Raw genomic sequence first — 24,950 nt, 5'->3', positions numbered from 1 at the left:
CGCCACCGAGAATGAAAGGAGCAGGCAGCGATCGACCCGATCGAACGACCGACCGGTCAGCCAGAGGCTGATTCGGGCGAGCGTAATCGGGCGGAAAGAACTTTCCTGGCGTTAACGTTCCGATTCGATATTTGGACGAGCTTGCATACGTACGGCCGGCCGGCGTATCGTAAATTATAACCGAAAACTTGGCGGCCGTTTACGGGTGGAAGATTTAACCGGGATTCGATTTAATGGTATCCGGTTGCATACGAGTGTATTTTACAGCGAGGAGAGAATATAAATTTGCATTATTAGTCACTCAACGTGAATTTATTATCAATTAATATGAAACCTTTTTCTCCTTCGCATGCATTTGTATACGTAATAATTTGAATATAGCATTATAATATTGACATAACAGGGGATGTTAATTCAGTTGATATAAATCTCAAGACAAATCTCGTAACAAAAAGTAACATGACGTAAATTGCGATATAAATCAGCGAGCGTACATTCCTCGAATAAAAAAGAAAAACGATTAATTATAATCCGAGCATTAGTATCGAATCCAGGAGATGCTTCTTCGACAGCTGTAAGTAGCTGCAGACTTAAACGGGCCCTCTATATCAAATGGTTCGCAAGACTATTAATGCGTATGCGACAGGAAATAAAATGACGATATTCCAAAAGACGGAGAGAAAAAGAGAGAGAGAGAGAGAAGAAGGGATAAAAATCCTTTAAGAGGATGAGAGCCACCGTTCGAAACAATCCGACTAATTTCCCCAGCCCTTTACAATCGGCTGGAGATCAAGGGAAGAGGAAGAGAATAGTCAGTCTCTGCGAACGCTCGCAAGGATCCAAGAGATAATCCTTCGAGCCGCTTCGAGGAGAGATACCATCATTGTTCCCCCGTTTTCCTGCCGTTGCCCCTTTCGTCCTTCAGAATGCGACTGTAGCGGCAGGACACGTAGGAATCGTCGCTGCATGAAAACTCGTCGTAAATCGCATAATTCTGAATTTATGAGATCATTCCGCTGGTTGCACGTTAACGTAATTGAGATCACTGCCAGATATGAATTGAAATTAACATAGATATTTCAAGAGCAGTCCATTTTGCTGACAAATTAATCCTAACGAAGAAAGAGAGGGTGTGTATAATACTTGACAGACATACATTTTATTTGAAATTAGAGAATGCGCATTTTTTTACACGTTGTTATATTTTTTTTCAAATTTTTGTCGAAAAGTAATTCACATATATAATAATAGGATGAGATGTTCAGATATGGAAGAAGGCGGTAGATGTTATCATAAGAAGATGTCTTGAGATGATTATTGTTAAACCTTTCATCGGCTAAGATACTTCGGGTAATCTGTTATAAATTCATCCTCTTCGAGATCCATCCTATACGTGCTTCTTTGTATCATCCCTATCTTCCTTCTCAAGAATCTTCCAAGTTACGATGCATTCGCGAGAGTGCAGATTAAAGTACTTTATTCTTCTTAAACTTAGCTTGAATTGTTTATTAACAATGTGATGTAATACACATACTATATATATTATATTTTTATGTAAATATCGATTTTATAAATTCTTCAACATATTTACTATCCGCAATATTACTTCGTTCAAAGGATGTTGAATCCAAGATTTGAATGATAGAAAACTGGAGAAATTTAGTTCTATAAATATTACATAAGTACTCTATATAAATATTTATTATTTTTCTCTATTTTAGAAGAAATCATAAAGATGATGTATCATTCACTGAAAATATAAAAATTTCGATTTATAGATTTTTTATATATCTGCAACTGTCACGAGAAAAGAATGTCCACGTGTAACCGAGGTTAACCCTCTCGGATTCTTGCATAATTTACATGGCGTTACATGAGTTGTGCGTTAAATTGCACTCATTGAGTTTTACGTAATTTTGCTCAAGAACGAAGTCGAATTGAATTTCCGCTCCGACGGAATAGTAGTGGCTTTGACCGCCCTTCAATTGCAATGGGAACTCGCGGCTCGTATAACATTCGTAAACGAGACGCGTCCGTTTTGCCCGTGTATCCGTAAATAGCAGTGGTGGCTGGTGGTGCACGAATAAACATTAATATCGGCGCGCTTGAAAATAAAAATTTGCGCCTCGTGCGTACAGATGTGGCTATTGGATTAAAAAGCTGCAAAAAGTTCTCGAGCGCAATTATAAGCTTTGGCCACGAGTGTGCACTATTGCGCCGTTTAAGGCAGGAAAGTGAGACTCGAGTTACCGTTAGCAATGCTGATTCTAAAAATAATGTTCGTCTCTTTTTTACATAATTATTGTGTTAAATTTATCCTAAAAATTACTTGCATAAAAGAAATGCAAGAAAGTATTCACTGCCCATGATACTATTTATTGATAATTATTTCACTTTTTTATCTTAATATTTTCCATACCATGAATTTTTTTTGTAAATATTGTTTTTTTTAACTGCATACAAATATTATTTTTTTTTATATACTGACACAATCTACGTCAGGTCTGCATCCTTTACATAGTTCGCTGTTCGCGTCTCTTGTACATTTTTTATACAGTTTATGCGCTTTCAACAGCGCTCGTTTCAGCTCTTCTCTGTCTCCCGACATTCTGTCTTTCTCTCTTTCTTTCTCTCTTCGTTCCTCGCTTCGAGAAGCATCCTTCGAAATGTCCTCGCGTTAAAATATGCTGCGCGGCTCTTTTCGTGCGGATACGGAGAGACCTGTGTGTGCCTCGCGTGATCCTGCTGATGCATTTTTCTTTCCTTTTCGCACTCTCGGCGCGCATAATGTCGCCTCGTTAGTTCCCGACGTTATATCACTACGAGCGACTTTGCTTGCCCCTTTACGCGCTTTGTCGATGTAAAAATTCGAGGCTACGAGAATAGCACTTTGTTAGGTGCTGCGATACGTTGTTAAGTTCTTCTGATGGCGAGACCCGCGCTCGTTATTTCGCACATGCAGCCGCAAATTGGTGCGCCGCTTATTTCTCCCGCATCCTAATTTATCGATCGTAGAACTGTCAACGTTGCTTTTTGCAATGCCGCTTTTGCAGAGATTTGTATCGTTAAAAATATTGCGACGAAGTTTTTTATTGAAGAATTTATTTACAATGAAATTTTGTTTCTCGCACGTTTTACATGTTGCACAGGGTTAACTTTTTCATTTTGATTGATCAATCAAGTTTTTCTGCCACGAGTGTTAAAAAAATAATAACAGACTAGAAATATATTTAATTATCTTGAATTAATATATTTAAAAAAGTAGACAAATATTTGGTACATCTGCTTGAAACGCTGAGACTCTCTGTAGACAATACATCCGACGCGTGTAAATTCTTCGAGGAGGCGGAGGGGAAGGGAGATAATCCAGCTCAACAGAGTCATGCTGGAACATGGAACATTGTTGTATATAAAGGAAAAAGGATCTGGATTATGTAAGATACAAGATGGAGGTAAGTTAAAGTACTTTCAGATACCTTATCAGGCGATATTAAGTACTGCAATCATGCAGTATAAACTGATTCGACATTCAATATAAAAAATGTATACCTATAGTGCAAAGACAGAAAAAAATTCATGATTATTCAGAATAATCAATAAACGCGTAAAAATTATTTTTAACAACAATTATAACAATAGAAGAATAATACTTCGCTTAAGTTTTTTTATTTTAAGATGGACTAATCGGAAATATTAATAAAACAAACCAAGAGAAGATTTAATATTCGATTACATTTCAGAGAAGATCGGTAAATGAAAATGAAGATAAAAATATATTGAAAACATCAAGTTACGTGGATGAGATGTGCGAGGAAAAAACTCCATGTGCATTTCCGGCGCACTGAAAAGGCCGCACTTATCAAATTCCGTCTACGTCGAACGCTCGACGTGGATGCGTCCAGAGAGAGTAGAATATATATTTTCGTCCTTATTACAGTTATAGTCCGCGAGCATCTTTATGCCGTCAAGTGCCGTTCTTAAAGCACACTTTGCATGCACTTACGTACAGTAACCCCGATCCCAAGAATCATCGAGCGATGCTCACGTAGATTCTATGCGAGACTCCGGATACGGCGCGGGGTTGCTTTAGTGAATGCATCGTGTAGCGCTTTTTGAAACGTGCGTTTCTCTTACTCTCTTCGTCGACGATGCGAAAAGCAAGATTAGACGTTAAGAGAGCGGCACTCTCGTTAACTATGCAGGCTGACGCTAGAACGTTTCATACTCGAGATTATCCCCCGCTGGGGTCCCATGCAGATGACGCCGAGCAGATGAATTCATCGTAGCGGAATTTATAATTTTGTGCGTTGCTTACATTCTTTCCCTTTTATAATTATCGTAAGGATTACAGAGATAGACGAATTGATAAAAATGACTATAAAAATTTCTCGTGTGTATCATAAATTCTTAACTTTTAATTTAATGATATACCTTTCTATTCTTTTCTTCAAAAGAGTTGATCGACGTGAGCGCGAGATTGTTTCTTGCGACTTATCGATTTGCAAAAACGTTTCTTTATACAGCTCATTCGTCGTGGCGTCATAAAAAGCAAATTTCACCCGAGAGTTTGGATGGGAAAAGTCGTTACCGATAGGGAGTGAAATTTCGAAAAGTTGCATCGCGTTCGACGGCGCGAAGAAACTGAGGGGCTCGCGATCAAGTGCGACGAGAGAACCTGTCAATTGCAGGCGGAAAATTTACAGCGTCCATAAAATCTTAAAGTAACCCGCTCGTATAAAGCGTCGCGCGCGACGTATATCGTGCGGAAGTCAATTCCGCTCGCGGTTCAGGAGCGCCGTGGTGGGTGGAGGGCTCATTGTCTCGTCGAGGCTACAAGGGAACGGAAATCGTTAGAGAGACGCCCGCAAAAGACTTGCGTAAACGAACGGGAAACGATTTCTATCGTTGATGAAATTATATTTCGTTATAATCGATAGATCGTGCATTCCTGGAGAAATTCATATGCGTCATCGACGCGAAAATAGATGCATAAACAGAAGGAAATTTCAATGGCTATTCTCGCTGTCGTAAAATAATCCTCGTTTATCCGCGCCACGTCAATTGCTTGCGCCGTTTTTCATCCGACTTTCCGCCACGTTAAATAACGCACAAATCAACACGCGAGGAATTCCCAGGATAGCACCCCCGCGTCCCTTCCGCATCGAAAACGCGCGGATAATGCAGTTGTGATTTTTTAATCCGTCGTCTCGGTGGGACGAAAATAACGCACGGAAGCGCGAATATCGACGAAACGATAATCGAATTCAAACTTTATTCGCCGTTCGATTCGATAATGCAATTGCCACCGCGGTACCGTCGTGTAAACGTGCGACCGTGACGTAAGAATCGCTAGAGAACGTTATTAGCGAAAGCCGCGAGTGGAAGATGCGCGTCCATGGATTTCGGAAATTGTTGGATCGATCTGGACGCGATTAGGCCGTTCATTATCGGTGATGCACGTTTATGAGCTTATCGAGATTCGATGACGAATTGATCGCTATCTGGGGTCCACATCGACAATTGCCATCGCGGTTTCGACTGGCACTACGGACATTAACGATGCGGACGTAATCGCGGGTTCTAATTCACCGGCAAATCAGCCTGGAAACTCATTACGCGTTCGGACGCATACATGAAGAATGTCGAACGACGCGTGATGTACGCCCGAACCGCCACCGGATGTTATCGCGGTCCATCTAGAACGCACAGAACGCTATTTCGGAACGCGCGATCAATTTACGGCTACGATCGCCGATTGAATCTTTCTCTCGCTACGCTACACGTGTCATTGCTCTCGTTGAACGGTGCGCGACCGGGGAAAAAAATAAATAAATTAGATGCCCGTGCAATTGCCTTGAACCGGAGTTAGCAGAGCATCACTCCATCAGCATACCATTAGAGGATCAAAGCCCGGTTGCTCTATCCGGCAGCTATCTGGAGCGAAGTCGCTTCTATTATAGCCCGTGGATAGCCTGGCTATTTATCGGGTGTACCGAAAATATTCGATAAAAGATGCGGGAAGCGATGATTTTTCGTTTGCGCGGAAACGCTCGGCGTTCGCCAACTATTTCCCTATCGGGAAGCCCCTGCGTTTCCTGCGAAAGCGCCGTTAGTCACCCGTCGCCGGGAAAAACCGACGAGCGTAATTTACCGCCGTGTGGAGGTTGAACAAACTCCGGGCCATGAGTTTTAATAGGAATTCAGATTACGCAAAAGTCACGGGGACGCGTGCGCGCGCGCGATTATCTCTCGTATGGCGACACCGCGCTCGGTTTGTTCTCATAACCGGTTTTTTGACTCTTTAGAAACATTTCTCTCTCACGCTGTCCTCTTAGAATTCTCTTTTTTCGGCTTCAAGCCGATTAGTCACACTCAATAATAAATATTACTTTCTCCTGACAAAAATATTACTATCAAAGTCTACCATTTTCGCAGAGAGAATTTCATCTTTTTTTCTCTTTTCTTGAATCCTACACGCGGTTAGCCGATGACGTTAAATTCGCCACGACGGAAGTTGCGCGTCTCGGCCACTTGGCTTTGCTAATGCCATCATTGCGAAATACTCAATCCATTGATCGGTTCGTCTACTGTATCTAATCTTGCTCGCAGCTAATCTGAAGGGGCGTGCAGATTGCAATTTTATTCTTGAATTTTTATAAATGTGATTTAAAGCGCGTAATACACGAGAAAATTATATTATAAATTAATAAAATAATTGCCAGTAGCATTATATGTATTATTGTCTGAAAATATTGTATAGTTTATATTTATTCGACAAAATTTCTATAAAATTTTCTGCAGCATCTTTTTCTTCTTCTTTCGTAGGACTGTATTTGTGTTAGTTTGCGTAAATTTTCGCATATCTTCGATTACATTAGTTTCGAGTGTTCACTCGTTGCTAATTTATTTGAATGTACATGAATGGATTATCTATCAATTTTGCAAGGAGAATCATGTTGACAGTTTTACGTAAGGTTTGGAAGTTTAATCATCTTTGCTCTCTCTCTCTCTCTTTCTCTTAATCAAATATAAATATTAGTGATGATATTTAAAACACATTTGCATAACATCTTGTTGGAATTGTGTTGGAATTGACATATGCTTACTGGACGTATTATCGACAAATCTTCTAACACTAAAAAGTTGCCTGGGTCGTGGATACGACCTACTGCGGGACAAAATTTAACCGCGCGAAATCGTGGCCGGCGATGACATCAGTCAAGTCATCTGCATACATTGAAGCTGTGACATAACATGCTATGGGTGTGCGATATAACGATCACGCCCGCTGCGACAGACGTAATCAATATTTCATTCAACTGGCTACTGAGTCACGTCTCTGAACGCCAAATATATGCTTAGCACGAATCGCTGATTTGATTATCCTTATTACATACATTCGATCCGTTTTAAGTCACGATAATAAATATATATAAATCCTTTATAAAATCCGTAAATTCGTGCACGATATTTTACTTTCCAGGCTGACAATTTAAGTAATTTGGAGTTTATGAAAATGTCGAAAATAAATCCTAAGCAACCAATATTTGTCTATAAATGCCTGTTAAATATTCCAGATTGTGTCGCTTTAATTTTGCATTATGTAAAAACACTTTCTCTATCATTAGTAAAACGTTTAGGTGAAAGATTTATTTCTGCGAATTATTAAATCATATTATAAATATCTTTTATAAAAATATTCATAAAAGACTATAATATAAACGGAAACGATATAAATTACAAGGGAATTCGATATAAATTATAAAAATTTAATTATAAATTTTTTTTTATCGGTTTTGAAAGAATTAAATTCTTGTTGCGAGAAAGATAAACGCACTGCCAAATCGACTTGCCAAATTTGTCGCTGGTAGCAATGCGAAACAGTATGACAAGAATTTTTTTCTCGCCGCCATAGAAGAAAGTAGGTGAAGTAGATAAAGAATTATCATAGAGACAAAAATCCGTGAAAGCCGCTGAATCTGTCGGCATTCTCGCGCGCCACGTGTTATAGGGCAAATGTAAAAATAACTTGTATGATTACGTCAACTCTCGATCTTGTTAGTTTTATGTGCATCGCATAAAGAGTACATATATATGTATATAATATATGTACGGACATCACCGTGTTCGTGAGAGGGTCGAGAATTTGACACTTCTCAGTCTCTCCACGTGTCGATACCATCACGAACAGTCTGGCGACAGTAGTAAAAGAACTATCAGACAAAACAAGCAAATACTGGTGGTCCACCGAAATCGACACTAGCCTCGTTTATAGTGCCGAAATAACGGCTTGAGAATTGAGGTCGACTTATATGGCGAATTATTGCGAATGAACTTTATAATTAATGGGACCACAGAGAGACTTTTAACGAGCAGAGTACGCATATTCGCGTTTATCACTTAATAAACGTAGTCGCTCGATCCTCGCCCTAATTACGAATAATTGAAACTCGGTCATTTCGTATTCGTAAAGATGTAAATATCATACTGTTTGTGATATAATATGCGGAATTAACTATCTCTTCGAAAAATAATATATATAGTGCGAAAATAAAGAAAATTGATAATTAAAATTTATACTAACGTTATATTTTAATTTATTAGTCAATTTTTAATCGAGGTAATACGTGTATAATGACATCAGAAAATCGTGTCTGCTTGTTAATCTCATTTGTTTCGCGATATCGGTTTACGCGAGCCTCAACAAAATTAATTATATTTCCAATGAATTATATACGAAATAAAAAAATTAATGAATTAAATTTCAATATTTACGTAAACATGCAAACACATCAATCTCATCTTATGTTAAATTATATCTTAATATAAATTTATCTCTCTTTTTCTCTTTCTCTCTCTCACATTACACGATAAAATTATAAAATTAATTAATAATAACATAATTATTTCTATTTGCACCTCATAGAAATTCATACACCTCTGAAACATAATTCCGAAAATCATGTAAATTTTAAATGTTATTATTTTGCGTATTCGAAAGAGCGCAATTGAAAAACGCAGTCCTCTTGCGAATAATTAATTCAACGGAGAATTTAATTAACCGATTTTTCGTTGTGCGCGTGCTACAGTAGGTGCTGCCGGCTCTTCTACCGCCTCGATGGCTCGTTATCGCGACTATTACGTTCGCGAAATAATAGTCATTTTAATTGTAACGAAATCGGCGATTCTCATTGAGTTATTCGCGTGGCGCTCTGCGTGGGTGCCGCGATACCAGCCTCTGTCCGTTTAGATAGGAACCACATCCCGGACGTTAGGATGATAGCACCTCTTCCCCCGCATTTCCTCATACTTATTACGCATCCTCGTCCAAAACTGATGAAATTGCGTGTCCTTCGCATTCGAACTGATGCGCTATTCCGTTGAATTCCTTCCGGTCACGTGATCGAATAAATATCCTTCCTACGCGTTATTCTTTGATATAAAAGGAATGCATTCGACATTAATATTTATTTCATTATTAAAAATTATTAAGTATTCTCATCCAAGCTATTATTGTTTAACCTGATGAGTCTCACGGTCTCAAAAAAACTTGTTTCAACTTCACCATCTGTCGCTAGCTTCGAGTAAACTGAAGCGCGTAACGATGAGATCAGCCCGAAGCGATCGACTTTTAAATTCGTCGAACACGCGCTTTTAACTCCCGATCGTCCCGACCATGTTCGAGATTGAAAGCCTAACTATTGGCCCGAGGCTAGCGTAAATCAAGAGAGCTTTAGCTGCGTTAGATTCATCTCGATCGAAATCTTAGGAATAATTTTTGAGAGCCTAGTTAAACATATCGTTCTTTATCAGGTTGACGCAAAATCTAATTTCAATTTGTTCACGACAATTTTTTTTTCTACCGTAGCTAGATAATAATCAAATATTATAGATGATGAAATAAAAGATCGCCGTACTTGATAAAGCAAGCTATATTCTTTGTACAAGAATTTAGACATGTTTCTAAAAATTTATAACTTTAATGCAGATTCTTTTTTTCGTTCTTAATATTAATCTATAAATACTAATTGTCAGGACCATAGTATAACAGAGAGATATTTTGAAAGATTATAAAATATTGGTCTTACAATCAAACAATTTGTCACCAATTTGTCACAATTTCCTCGATCATATGTTTGCCACGTCGCAGTTGGCGATAAGCAAACAGAACGTTCAAATAATCTTCTACAATTCCACGTTCTTGCCGTCTTTCATCACGAGATCGTGAAGCTCCTAGCAAACGAATCGCTGCCGATTGATTAACTCACGTGTAATTATTATTGGAGCAATCATAATGTCTGATTTGAATTTGACAATCTCTGTTTATACTATTGTGATAAATACTTGGAAATTTCAAATGTGATTAATATTTGTTGATAATAATTATTTATCTTTTTTTTAACTAAATTATCACAGTCAACTCAAATTTATTTGACGTGCATTTTTGAATATTTAACGCATGCTATTTTTATTTTATAATATTTCTAAACTATAATATATAAAAAGAAATTAATGATTCTAATTAACAATTTCACAAGATACGTTCACTTTTTTATGATTATTTTTATCCTTAATTAATGTAAAAGTTAACGAACACAGAGGAGTCTTTGTCGTAAGTTATAACTAAGTTTACGATGCTTCCAAAGCATAAAAAAATTTCAATGCACAAAAAAGTCGTTGTGTCTACTCTTCGCCTTCGTGCCATCGTGACGATGAACGAAATCGACCCGCCAGACGATAATGAGAGGCCGAATGAACTTTAATGTCCCTGCCGGCTTTTGAGAATTACCAGTCGCCCTTGCGTGACAAGATTCTTCAGAGCGAGCTATCGACGTCTCTGTGTAGGACATATTAACGCGCATCATGATTCATTGATATCTAGCAGTCGGGACCAGCGAGCTTGCGAGCTTATTCCGATCCAAATGGCGGAAAGCATTCCAGATAGATTGTCGATGACAGTCCCGCAGATGTCGCAATACTGTCATAAAGGGATGAAACGTTTCCTAACGATAAGTACGTGTTTCGCTCGTTTTGTTCTAAATATATAATTTCGTTCGTTAAAATCACTTTTGACGTGTCGAATTTTGACGCACGTCCTGACAAATCAAGGAAATTGAATGTTACATGTTACGTAGACATAGATATTCATAACGAAATTTGTAATTGTATTGCGCACATTTGCTATCTCGCTATCTCTACGTGCAATGTCATGTAAGTATATAAAATTTATAAGTTCGTGCAGAATTTATGACTTGTTTCCTTCTAGTTCTTATGGACTACTTGCGGAAGAAACATATTACGTGCACCTTGGAAATGTGAGGCATGCAATGGAAAAATGTTATGCGAAATATATATCATCGTTTTATTTTTTATTATATTTTAAAATGTTGCAACAACTTTTTCAAAACTATCTAGAAATAATTAATATACACATTATATAATATATAATGTTCATTGAAAAGGAAGAATATTTAAAAGTATTTTGTACAATTTCTTAGTGATATAGACGAACTAAAAGACTCGATTCTTTTCTTTAAACTTTACTTTTTAAACGTTTATTTATTCATGCATTCATCTCACAATTTATATGTGCACATAAATTATCATTAATTAATGCAAAATGTTTTCTGTTTATTTCTTTTAAATTTATGAAGCTGTTATTTCTTGACCTACGCATATTTTTATATTATATAATATTCAGCAAGCGAAGTATCATGCTTATTTTTAAAAAATATTTTTGTTCATATCTAAATTTAAAAAAAGACATCTCAAGAACTTTTTAAGAAACTCACTCTACATAAAACTTCATATAGAATTATTTGTTATTTAGGAAAGACAACGAATGGATTTTATATTGACTTTTTTAGGAAGTTTTTTTATTTATATAATATTATTTTAGATTTAATTAAATTAAGTTAAAGATTGCACATATATTTACGCGAGAACTAATGAAAATATTATAAATATTAATTTAGCTTTTCAATAAATGTGTATCTTTTTGATAGAAGAAAGTATTTTCGAAGAGCATAACTTGATAGAAGGAATTAGAAGTTTGGTGTTCTCAATAGATGTGTCTACGGACCCACCAAGAGCGAAAGAATTCAAAAAGGGCGAGAGCGAAAAAACGGCTATCGGAGAAGTTATGTCTGGCTATACGTTTCGAAAGGGCGGGAACGAACGGCGGAGCTCGGTCAGATCCGACTGAATTCGCCAGTAAACCCACTACTAGCCCAGGTTCCGCTCAATTAGCCCATAGTAGAGACAAAGGGACTGCCGACAGTTTTGGTAGTCGCATTTAGATCTCCTTTTTGTTCCGGTTCTCATAAGCATCAGGGACGTTGGAACCGGCGCATTGAAAAACTGGTCGCGAAAGAGGTTGCTCCGATTTTTTGGCGAATTTCATCATAATTCCCATTTTCACGCTCCTTTGTGCAAGTCACGAATTCTACTGAATCTACCGTAAATTTCGTAATTTTTGCATTCTCCAATTGTTAGGTGGACAAATTGATTAAAATACAAGCGCAAACAATATGTTTATATTAGTTTGCGTATTCTTTTTCTTTAATCATTTCGTTAATGTGCATAAAAAATGTTATTAAAATAAAAAAAACCCCAAAAAACATGAATAAGATAATTAAAAAAAATTCCTTCGAAAAATAATCTCAAGACATACATACATGAGAAAGATAAATATTTTAAATTAAATAGTCTTACACAGGCATTTATCTTTATTGCTTTGCATAGACACGCCTCTTTTCTCGAGATATCACTTTAGAAATTATAACGTTATAATCTTACCTTACTCCCTAGCTCCTTTCGCAATTAGCAGCAAGAGGAAAGTAATTGCGACGGTAATTAGAGAAAAGTAATGGCAGCATCTCGCGATGTCACTCTTGAGATTCAGATTTTTTTCCCAAGCATCTCGAGAACATTTTCCGCATAACGGGTGGAAAATATTGGATCGTGCGGTACTCGCTTTCTCCGCGAAATGCGAAACGGCGAGGCTAGACCAGTATATATGACAAAACTTAGTCGCGTGGTTTCCTACGAGGAGGCTATTCGATGCAGGTCACCTGAAACTGGTAGGTCTGGGGCAATTTGTTTTTCTTCTCCATCCACGTACAGACTTCCGTGACCAGAGAGCTCGTTTTTCTCGTATTCGTGCCGGCGTGAAACTGGCCGCCCCCTCGAAGACAGTGAACAATGTTATCCGCAATTCTGTGCAATTCTCTTCTTTACGCTTTTCGCGCAAGGTCGCGTTAGGTGGCACACGAACACTTCATTGAATGTTTCACGCAATATTCAATCTCTCTCGAATTTCCATCAAGGATACTTTTGTCACCAGCTATATTGCATTCAAGCAATTAATAACAAGATTTTGATGAATTATATGAGAAAAATAGAATTTTATTACATATTATTAGATACATATTAATAGAACATATTATTACATATTATTAGATGCATATTAATAGAACATATTATTACATATTATTAGATACATATTAATATAATTATACATATTAATAGAATTATTATTGGATACATATTAATAGAACATTTTATTACATATTATTTTATTTGTTAATATTTGTTGTGTTATACTGCTTAATTAATTCATAAATTAAATTTAATAAATTAAATTTAATAACCGAGAATATCAATGATCCTTGATTTCAAGTATTTTTGCAACGATCACTTAGCAAAGGCAGGTAAAAAAATTTCGAACTTTCTTGCAGCAAAAAAAATTGGGTCACTTCCTGATCTATCCTTTGCAGCTGATCACGTCAGAAGCGTAAGAGTGGGTTAGCGGCCGCGTTTTAAAGCTCTCAAGAAGGAATCGGCTCCTGCGAAGGATTGGCCACGTCATCCGCCGTTGAGAATTTACGCGACCTCGGTCGTCGAGCAGCACGGAAAACTGGAAAAAGCTCCTGAGGGAAGGCTCGCGCACAATCGTGGCTATCAGAGAGAAATCCCAAGGGGCCGTGGAAAGGCGTGACTTAACTCCGGGTAATGAATTGCCAGCGAAATGACAGAACGACAGACGAGCGTAAGAAAAGGAAATGGGGATGATACCGGGAGCTGAAAACTAAATGCTCGCTGAACAAAAGAAGAGAAAAAGGTTCCGGCGGAAATAGAGAGAACAAGAGACCAATGTAAATAGTTTACATGTATGGATTTACGCAGATGCAAAAAGGAAGGAAAGGGAAGCGGAAGGTAGAATGAAGAGAGAATGTGCGAAAATAGTACAGGGATAGACAGCGCAGACACTGCGAATCACGTGTAAGTCACTTAGAAGTCGAGAGCAATGAACTTGTGCTAACGATACTATTCAAGGGTTTCTATCTCGTTCCTAGGGAACTCGCATTTACTCATGAAACTTTACATTTGCGAAAATATTCGCGTGAATACATATTGTTACCCTTTTGATCCTGGCTTTCGACCAAAGCCTCGGGAAAGTTCGAAATAGCGCATCATTAATGAGGAAAGTATCATCAATATGATACATATCATATGATACATAATCATATTCAGATATAATGCAATAATATGAAAATCAATTTGTAATTTGTAAGAGATATCTTGGTATTAATTCTACATGTTAATAAATTTATTATATGGAATGAAAAAGAGGAATTTCTAATATAAAAAATACTTGTTACGTCATAATCATCAGATTTAGCGTACTTAAATAAATGTTATATATGTAGTATGGTGGAAGAACACACTGATTAAAGAAATAGAGAGATTTCTAGAAGGAAAATGTAATTTAACTTTGGTAGAAACACGATTAAAGATTGCGAGTTTCAGGATTTCAATACCGATATAAATTATATTATGAGAGACTTCGACTAGAAAATTTAATAACGATAGATATTGTGGAATGTACGGTAGCGTTGAATACCAGTGGAGATATTTCCACTGTGAATCTTTGCCATCCAAGCGAAACCATTCTCACGTCAAAACTTTAAGCATCGTGATTCTCGTCGAATCGCGCGATTTTTTTTCCCAACGGAAATGAACGGTGGTGTTTCAAAGAGCGCGAACGATAAGGACGGATGAAAATGGAGAGTTTCATCAGGCAGAGTAGAATTGGATGGCATTGCCGCAGGGAGAAATGGCAAACGCATGGTACAGATACGGGCGTCTGTGTGTCGCCGGCACACAGGATACCGTTTTCTTTGTCTCCTCCTGCGAATAAGGGAGTCCTTTCCCATGATCTCATCCGGCTATTTCTTCTCGAGCCGAATCAACGTTCCGCGCGACATTCGCAAAATTACTCCACCATTAATAATAATTAATAATAATTAATGATAATTAGAATTACGTACCTGCCGCATCGTTTATTAAGAAATCATCGAGTGTGTACGATTATGAATTCCTGAATTTGTTGGCAGGAACTAGGAAAGATTTCTTTCCTTCTCTTAGGACTTCTTTTAGAAGCGAATGGAAACGATTGAAGACTGAAAATGCTATTTGACATATCAGCATCTCGCATTTCCTTAAGTTGCTTTACTCGTAAAAAAGGTATTATATGCAAAGTCTTTACAATTTCAAAAGCATTATAAATTTATAATGATGGGAATTACAAATAAAAATCTATAAAAAATGTTTAGAAATATTCTTTTACGTCAACGATTTAATTTGAATTATGCGCATTTAGTGTAATAACAAAAATAATAATAAAATAACAAAAATAATCGCGGTAATGTATGTATATCTTTATGATGCTCATAATATTTAAAGGCATATAAAGTCTTCTATATTGCATGTTTATATAGACGATTCAACGAATCTCGTTAGATAATTCATTGATGAATCAGAAGGTTTACAATTACATTAAATCGTTTTTGCTATTATTTTCGAGTCGAGAGGTTTGCGATTATCAAAGCTCGAAATCCACACAATCGATTCTTAATCGATTCGACTTAATGTGTTCTTGTTGCGATCATTATGGAATTAGATACGCGTTCCACGCGCATGATTAATTACGACCACCGCGACCGGGCCAGCACCCGGCTCGTAAGTCACGACCACTTTCTCACCGCGCGAACTTTGCACCTGCGGCTAAAGTACGAGCCGGACTTTCTCTCTCTCTCTCTCTCTCTCTCTCTCTCTCTCTCTCTCTCTCTTTCCATAGCCACTCTCGAGGGTACTGTTATCACGGCTGAATGAACCTGAGTGCCCGCGGAAATTCGCGAGTGCGTGGAGCCTCGACTAATGACGCACGTGCAGCGTGTGCATCTGTCGCGCGCACGTGCGCGCGAATACTGTATTTCATTGATGAAATACGGTCAAAGCGAGCCGGGAAATGTCATAGTATAAAATATTAAATCGTTTATTGCATCTGAAATTATTTTTCAATTTTGAGCTTTCCGTACGTCAATTTCTCTATAATTCGTGAAGAATGCTTGTCCACTTGATGTCCACTTCCTCCAATTTGTCCTCCATTTTGTCCGAAAAATCTCTCGTATTAAATGCTGTATTAATCTTCGAGATTTCTGTTTCCAAAGATGGAGGATTTATATCTTATAAATGCACATTTCCTGCCTTTTTGCTCCTACCTTCGTCTACATAATTTCAGCCACTTTACGAATTTAGTATTTGAGGAATTTCTTCTTGCCAATAAACTCCGAGACCAAGTATAAGTAAAGAACGTTTATTATCTTTCTAACTACCAACGATAGAGATGCAAAATTTATCTTCATTACCGCCGGCAAAACTATAGGAGAATTTCAATTTATTTTGAATGATTTATTATATTTTTTGAACGACATATTTATTGCATGATTGCTTCGTTTGACGATTAAGATGTCATTTATCCGATTGCTTCCCATGCGTTGTTAGATTTCGATTAAGGCACGTCGCGACGAAATGTCGTAACATAACAACGATCGGTATCCTGGACAGTCACGATTGCATTCGTCGGAGATCGATACACCCAGGACATAATCCCATTTCGATACTGACCTCGATTACGCTCCAGGGAGGCGATCTTGTAGGACTCCTAATGCGATCATATCACGAAGGGATTAAGCTTGCATCAGGCATGTGGATATCTCGAGCACACGCGCTGCGTCTATTGTTCCTGGAAGGATCTACTACCAATAGATCCGAATTAGCAATTACAGCATTTGATTCCGATTGCTTGCGCAAATGTAGCACATAAATTGAACGTAGAAGAATAAATAAAATATTTTCTTTAAATTTAATGCTGATTCGAATTTAAATGTTAAGTGACTTTTAAAAACGATAAATCAATGAATGTTTTCAAATTGAAATTGCGATAATTTTATTTACATATAAAGATTCATATAAGTATTAGCTATATCATATTATTAGATTATTATAGAAAGACCATTTTTTTATTCATTAATTAGCTTTTTAAAAATTTTAGCATTATAAATTAAATATAATATTTATAATTCGCCGAATGTATTATCACAGAATTTTGTGTGATAGACTTAAAAAAGCGCTTCATTAATCCATTCAGTTAAATAAATCAGAGAATATCAATTGTCGAAAATAATTTTCCATCATGAACTTTCGAGTGACTTGACGCATTATTAATAACGACAGCTGAAGAAAATTGTTCGCGCGGTATGAGCCGCGAAATTACTTGGATTTTCTCCGGCTGGTCAGTGCACAAAAGGGTTCTAACCGCCACTTTACAAGGCGTTGTAACTCCAGCCATCGGCAGGCAACGTTGGCACGTTCCCAAGAACCGGCCCCCGGGCTAGATACTCATTCGGATAACCGGCTAATGTTGAGGTTTACACTCTTTTTTGCCGAATGGGATAGCAATCTTTGCGGTGAGCCTCCTCGCAGCCGCGATGCCCTCTCGAATACCTTCAATATGTGTTATCTGGATATCGAACGTTAGATACGTATAATGAAGAGATTACGAGGCACTTATAACGTCGTGCACAAATTGTCATGTAAAGATATCCAAAATTCATCGGAGAAGAAAAGAGTAAAAATATTAATATCTCCTAAATTCTAAATTTAAATTTCTTTTATCCTATATTATTACGCTAAGAAAAATTAGAAGAAATAAACGTAATGAATATTCGATTCATCTTACTGATGAGGCGACACTAATTATGTCACTCGTTACATTTTCACTTTTGTAACACATTTAATTATAAGATCAGTGAGAGATATTTATAAAGATTTCAGTACGTCCTTGTGTTCGATAATTAACACGGCAACGAGTCTTGACCCGTTTTTCTATGGCAAGTAGTCCGGCTCGTTTATATTCCCGACAAACTCTAACGAAGCTCGAGAGCGCGCATTAAAAGAAATTGACGGCGGAGCTTTCATATTATTACATCGCGGCGGCATGACGGCGCGCTAAATTAACTACGACGGCTTAAACGTTGCCCGGGGCCTTAATCTGAATCCATGAAAATCACTCTCGGCGCTTGTAAATTGCAAACAACGAGCCGGCCCGTGCCAAACCTTTTTCGCGAGATAATTGGCATCGTAAATGCCATTATTTCGCGTCGTCGCTGTTACGTGAAATTGAAAATTATGAATAAAAATTAGATATCACATTCCACATCACGTATCAGCGCCAATACTATCATCATACATAAATAAATTTTCAAATAGCTGCAAATAATACAGCAGAGATACACTGATACTTGCATATCTTAAATACTTTACATCTTTTTCTTCAGAAATTTTTTTCACAATAAGCTTATTTATATCATTCTTTTTTGAAAAACAGTTTTAATTTTAAAAAATGTTAATTAAATTTTTAATTTTTAAACGAATCTATATCGATTTTATTTTCGCAACATCATATTTGTGACTATTTATTCTAATATTTGACAAATAGGGCTCAACAATCGAGGATTTTGTTGAGGGGAAATCGGGCATTACTGATACCCTTGTGAGGAACGTGAGACATCTGGTATGTAATCGACAGAAAGCACTTTGCGAGGATGATTACGGTCCATCCGCGCGCACCGCAATGTCCACAGTAATCACGCTCGATTGCAAGGTGTCGACGGTCCGGCTTCAAAAAGCGATCGATTTCTCACGCGTATTTCCGAAAATTACACGGCTGGCAATCCACGTGCAAATAACTCTCATTACGTGACACACATGAGTAAAACGAAGTACGATGAAAAAGTCTGTTTTCGAGTTCTGCTTTTTTGCATAGCGGCAGCGGAGCGTGAATTACTTAATAGAGATACGTTTTTCGCAATTTATAATTCTCTATGCGTGAACAATTAATTTCATCAGCAGTTTAAATTTATAAATTTATATTCCTATATTTTTGCGAGAGTTATATTTTAATAATTCGCGAATATTTCACTCGTAAAATTTTCGCGTAATTTTTCCAATGCAGTGCAAAATTCGACAATTTATAATTGAGTAGTTAATGTGAAGAATCATTTATTTTTTTTAAAAGATTGTAATTGTGCGTGTCTATCAAAAGCACGTATCTATCTATCGCGGCGACGTGAATACAACGGAAAGGTGGCGTAGCATCAACGCGATTGTGCAATCTGGATGTTCCGGACACCTATAATATCCGCTTTTGCGGCTTCTTATCTCTCCTTCGTTTTCCTTTGGAAAATAAAATACATTAATCGCCGATGCGCGGATTGTTCGTCGAACGAGCGACCGACGAGCAAGATGCGTGAGAGGTCAAATGTTAAACGTATCCCCACGATTACGAGGGCAAAAATATTTTACAGCGTAGGCACGTTTAATGGGTTAGTGTTATACGTCGCATACATGAACGTGCGCAATACGCGGTCTCTCGAACAACCATCGGGATAAGTTATAATGCATTATAATATGCATGCTGTTATATCGGAATTATATTTAAATTATATACGGTGACATGTATCGATAATTATCATTTATTTGCGCACATCCAATTATAATCACATGTTCTGCCGCAAATGTCATAAATCAAAATAATAGATTTTGCGGATCGGGAATCAGACGGTGTTTTGTTATTTGTCGCGATGCCCATAACAATGCATCATGCATAATCACATCAGACAGTTGCACGCGGAACTTTTGTTAGCGCGTCTGTTTCGCGATGAATAATTCGCATAAATTCAAATAAAAGCAAAAAAAAAACTCGTAGCGTACACGTAGTTGCCCGATAGTTGGAACGACAAGACGTGAGGCGCATTTATGAGAAATTTATGCCATAAATTTTACGCGCGAACGACGCGCTCTCGAATCCGCGACACTCGAGACGAAAGTTGGAGCTGGAACATTCTCAAGTGCACATCGTTAATAGGTCATTACGCAAGCGTAATGGAAATCGATAATTAATTGATCCGGCAAGAGTGCGCGGACCCTTCCGCTAAGGATGCTAATTGACTCTTGAATATTTATGATTAACGAATTAGCAGCGTTGCAGTTCGTATAATCTCGCATTCGTGTCCCCAAAATCATTTCTTAATCCAAGCGTTTAATGCCCGGCTCGCCTCATTTAAATTCGGCATCTCATTTCGCAGTTCTTACCATCCGCCATTCCATTCGCACTTCAATCGATGGTGATTAATACCGATCCGGTGATTACACGCTGATTAATTAACTCGTTTTACATTTAATTTCGAACAGTCACGTATAGTCCTACTTTGAATAGAAAGTCTCTCTATTCGAGACTAATATAAGTTCACCGATTTGCCGATTCTCTTTCTCTCTCATTATGAATCACCTCGTGCATAACGTTTAAACGATATTATTGAAAGTTCTGCCGATGAAAGTTAATAAGTCCGAGCGCGCAGTAAAATCTTCCCCCCTTCCTCCTCTCTCTTTCTCTTTCTCTATATATTATAAAAATTGAAATCGTGGAATGGCGATGTTTCGATTATCATACACTGCACATATGCTGCCCCAGGTCGATGCATGCTGCACCCTGGCGATAGACCGACCGCGAGAGCGGTTGTACCATTATTAATAACCGATAAACCAATTACAATGTTATCGGATCGCCGTTATCTGCGAGCAGACCGCGTTAAAGGCCTATGCCAGTTCTGCCTAGTCGTAATCTGATGTGGAAGCCCCCCGAGGTACTCTCGCGTGGGCATACCTCGATGCCTTTTTGCCACTTTTAGCGATACTGCTTAGTATCGTTCTTGCGTTACTAATGAGCCCGTTGTCCGACCAGAGAGATGCACCTTACGCCTGAATTCCACGGATACGATGATGCGTCTCCCTCCGCGTTCTACGAGTGCATTCGCTCTTTTTGCCTCTCGTAGCCTTCATTTCTTGTGATAGACGTATTATAAAAATATCTAAATTTGCAATCCTCATTTTTGAAAAATTATTATCCATTTTTTTTTTCAAAACGCATCTTTATAACAGATCCCTGTCTTATAGAAATATAGAAAATTCTTATAAATGATAAGAAATAGAAAATAGGAGCGCGTAAAGACGCTTATTACGGTAAACTTTTATAGACAAGTCCAATAGAAATTTAATAATTGTAGATAATTGTGCATTAATCGGCGAAAAAAAATTCTCTACAACGTGAAACAGCATGCCGTCTCGATCATGGTATATAATTGAATGTTCGAATCCATGCGCAGAGAAGAGAGGCACGACTGGTCTAAGCTAAAGTTTTAAGAATGCGATCGTGGGGGGTCCTCGTTAGAGAGGAGCAGGGCTTGGATCGCAGCCCATATTTGCATATTCATGTGGCTCCAAATCTCGTTTGACGTACCGACAATCTAGAAGCAAAACTTCAAAAAGTAAAGTTGCAACGGTATAATTAATTTAATACAAAAACCTACTGCTAATAATAATTATTAATAAAATAATAATTATTATGCTAATAATTATTAATTTTAATAATAGTAATAATTTTCTTTAATGGACCATATAATGTTAAAAGTAATTGTACAATAATAATGTTAAAAATAATTGTACAATAAAGAGATAAAATTCCATATATTAAAAGGCGAGAAGTATTAACACGCCAAATATATTGTTTACAACACATGCCATTATAAATTTTTGTAAGCGACGTTAAATTCTTCAATCGATAACACGGCGATTTTAATTTTACTGTATTTACATTTACCTGCCGAAGAATGATATGTATTAAACTGAGGTTTCATCGAGGTCAGGGTCGTTCCAGAGAAACGACCTTTGATACTTGTATTGATAGTTCTTGAGCATTTCGAGATAGGCTTCGACACAGTCGTCATCGAACATCCGTAGTGAATAGAATCAAACAGTGAATAGAATCAAAAAGTAAGTCGTTTTCTTTATTATTATAATATTTGATTTTATTCAATACACAGCGTTATTTCTTACACATTTTTACATCTTTCGAAGCATTTTCTGTCTTTACTAACTTTTTAATCTAGACTAAAATTTTTATACGTTTGTGTTTCCATAAGATTCATGTTACTTATCGTAATAACGTCTATAATTTTCTTTGTAAAAGTAAATCGTTTACTTAATATTCGTCTTAATATTCGCCTAACCGGAAAAAAAATTTAATTAATTAAAACACATATTCTTGATTTTTTATTTGTTCTTTTCGTAAACGTATGTATCTTATTTCTCTGCGTAGGAGAAAGAAATGCGTTTTACGAACACAATTGACTTACTGTTCTCAGGTTTTACGCGAGAGATGTTTAAGATTACTCCCGTCTTTGTGTTTGTCACCGATTTGCATATTTCTGCAAATTGGATATACTCGGAACTTTATTGACATTCTCAGAAGTTCATGAGAGAATTTCATAACTAGAAATTGCGCGCGAACTGTACACACTGCAATATGAAACTTTATACCGACAAAGCCACCTCCGCAATGTGCTGAGTGGAAGGAGAATTATTTTCGCAAACGGAGAAGCACTTCCGAAGTTCCCAACTCGAATGGCTCGATTATCGAATACCGGTAATTATGCATTAGAGCCACGCTGTTGGCGTTTGCGATTAGTTCGGCTCGCGATTAAATAATTTCCGTATGACACGCACACGTTTAAAAAGGCAGGAAACTGAAAAAAAGTGTCGTTAAACCAATCGACGTTACGATTATGCTATGAGAAAAAAATGAGCGCATGTCTCGCAGGTGCACTTAGTGCGCTGAAAACTGCGTTCCAATTAAACGATCCCCGTATCTCTAGCTATACGCTCATGCTTCATAAAACTATTTTTACCTAAGAGCTTTTTCTCGCAGCTGAGACCAGTTATAATAATTGCGGTCCTAAATTGCGATATAACTTTCTTACGTTTGGCACGATTTACGGGCCATTTTTGCAGAAAAGTAATCCACGCAAATTGTCCTTTTTTGATATAATATTCAACGCTAAAACATAATTATCTTAAAGATATAGCAGGCATTAAAGGCACACTCTTTTTTCTCTGTTTTTCCGTTATACTTTATATATTAAATATAATTTTCTGATCGCGCTCCATCATTTTGCCGATATGATAGCTTCTAAATAAAAGATTTAGAATTTAAACACCTATTGAAATAAACAGCAAACGATTTTTATAAACGGTTGGAGAGCGCGTTATATTCGGACTGCTCCAATACGCAGAATAGTTGTATGTCGGCTTTAAACAAGGCGCAATACAAAACGCTTGTAATTACCGTCGCGTAAAATCGGTATCGATAAAATCGATAAATCACTTCTCGCGGGAATATTAGACCGGCTAGCCGATAACAGATGCCTGTATATTGGAGCTCGCCCATTCCGGATAGCAGGGAGTCACTCGCAGCTCTGCGGGCATCGTTCCAAACCTGAATGACGCCTACTCGAAGAAGTTACGCAATGATACGTGCCAATATAAACCGCAAAAACGCTTGCAAGCACGTTCATTCATGATTATCGTCACCGCTGCTGGACATTGCATTTGTTTCCGATTGACGTGCTGCTTTCCTTCCTATTTTTCAAATCAGTTTTTAGAATATTTTTGATTATTATAATTCAAATTTTGTTTTTTTTTATAATCTCAGTACATATGATTTGCTTTTACTACTATTTATTTTATAGTGACTTTTGCCTCATGTAACAGATCACTAAAAGTTATCTAAAGCGAAAGAAGTCATACGTGGTAAATTTTGAACATAAATTTTATTCATGCAATTTGCGAAATTGTGATCCATAAAAATTTTACATGTATCCCGTTGCGATAGAGTTTAGCATAAAATATTTTATAGAGAATGATACGATGATATAATGTAAATAAAAGCTCTATTTTTTATCGATTACATTTTCAACTATCGGCTTATAGGAAAGTTATTTATTTACTGTGGATTACACACTATTGTAAAAGCACTTTATGTTTGTGTTATTGGTTATTTTCAGTCTGAGATAAAAAGATTTTAAAACACCTGAAAAACACAAAGAGTTTTACGTGTTCTTATGTTATAAGTAACATATCATTTTGTGTTTTAAAAATTCCTCGTAGATTCCGGCAAATTTCTTCTTTTTCTCTTTCTTCCTCAAAGTGCTCTTTTCTTCAACTCGATGCGAATAATTTATCAAACTTCTTCCCGTCTTCCCGTTTAATGATGTAAAAATCTTTCGTGTTAATGGAATTAATAGATTATAATCTAAATAAATAGATTATAATCTAAATAATATAGATTATAATCCGAAAATAGATAATAATCTGAATAAATATATTATAAGGCGAAAATAGATTATAACCTGAATAAATGGATTATAATCCGCGCACGAAAATAGATTATAATCTGAAAACATATCTCGAAAGCTAAATTTGGAACAAATAGAATTGTTACTGAACGATCGTTCTTCTTCGATGATTTGATTTTAGCAATTCGCGAATCCTCATAAAAAATGAATTCCTTTCTTTTTCTTTTCCTTTTTTTTGTCTTTTCTTCGAACCGGTTATCTGATTCCAATTTACGAAACCAATTTATGAAACCTCGCAGTCATTTAAGAGAATCACTTTCGTTAGATGGAGGCAAGAATGCGTGTTCGATTCAC

General features: G+C 37.0%; 1 protein-coding gene across 5 annotated transcripts in view; it reads left to right on the top strand.

Annotated features, from left to right (window-relative positions):
• Positions 1-24,950, top strand: part of LOC105248345 (papilin) — a 99,110-nt gene that overhangs the window by 35,962 nt on the left and 38,198 nt on the right. The gene's annotated exons all lie outside the window — the stretch shown is intronic.

The sequence above is a fragment of the Camponotus floridanus genome, unplaced genomic scaffold (genome assembly GCF_003227725.1).
Source record: "Camponotus floridanus strain SB8 unplaced genomic scaffold, Cflo_v7.5 scaffold6, whole genome shotgun sequence".
NCBI classification, from domain to species: domain Eukaryota; kingdom Metazoa; phylum Arthropoda; class Insecta; order Hymenoptera; family Formicidae; genus Camponotus; species Camponotus floridanus.
The sequence above is the reverse complement of the archived record's forward strand: the minus strand, read 5'-3'. Positions and strand labels throughout refer to the sequence as shown.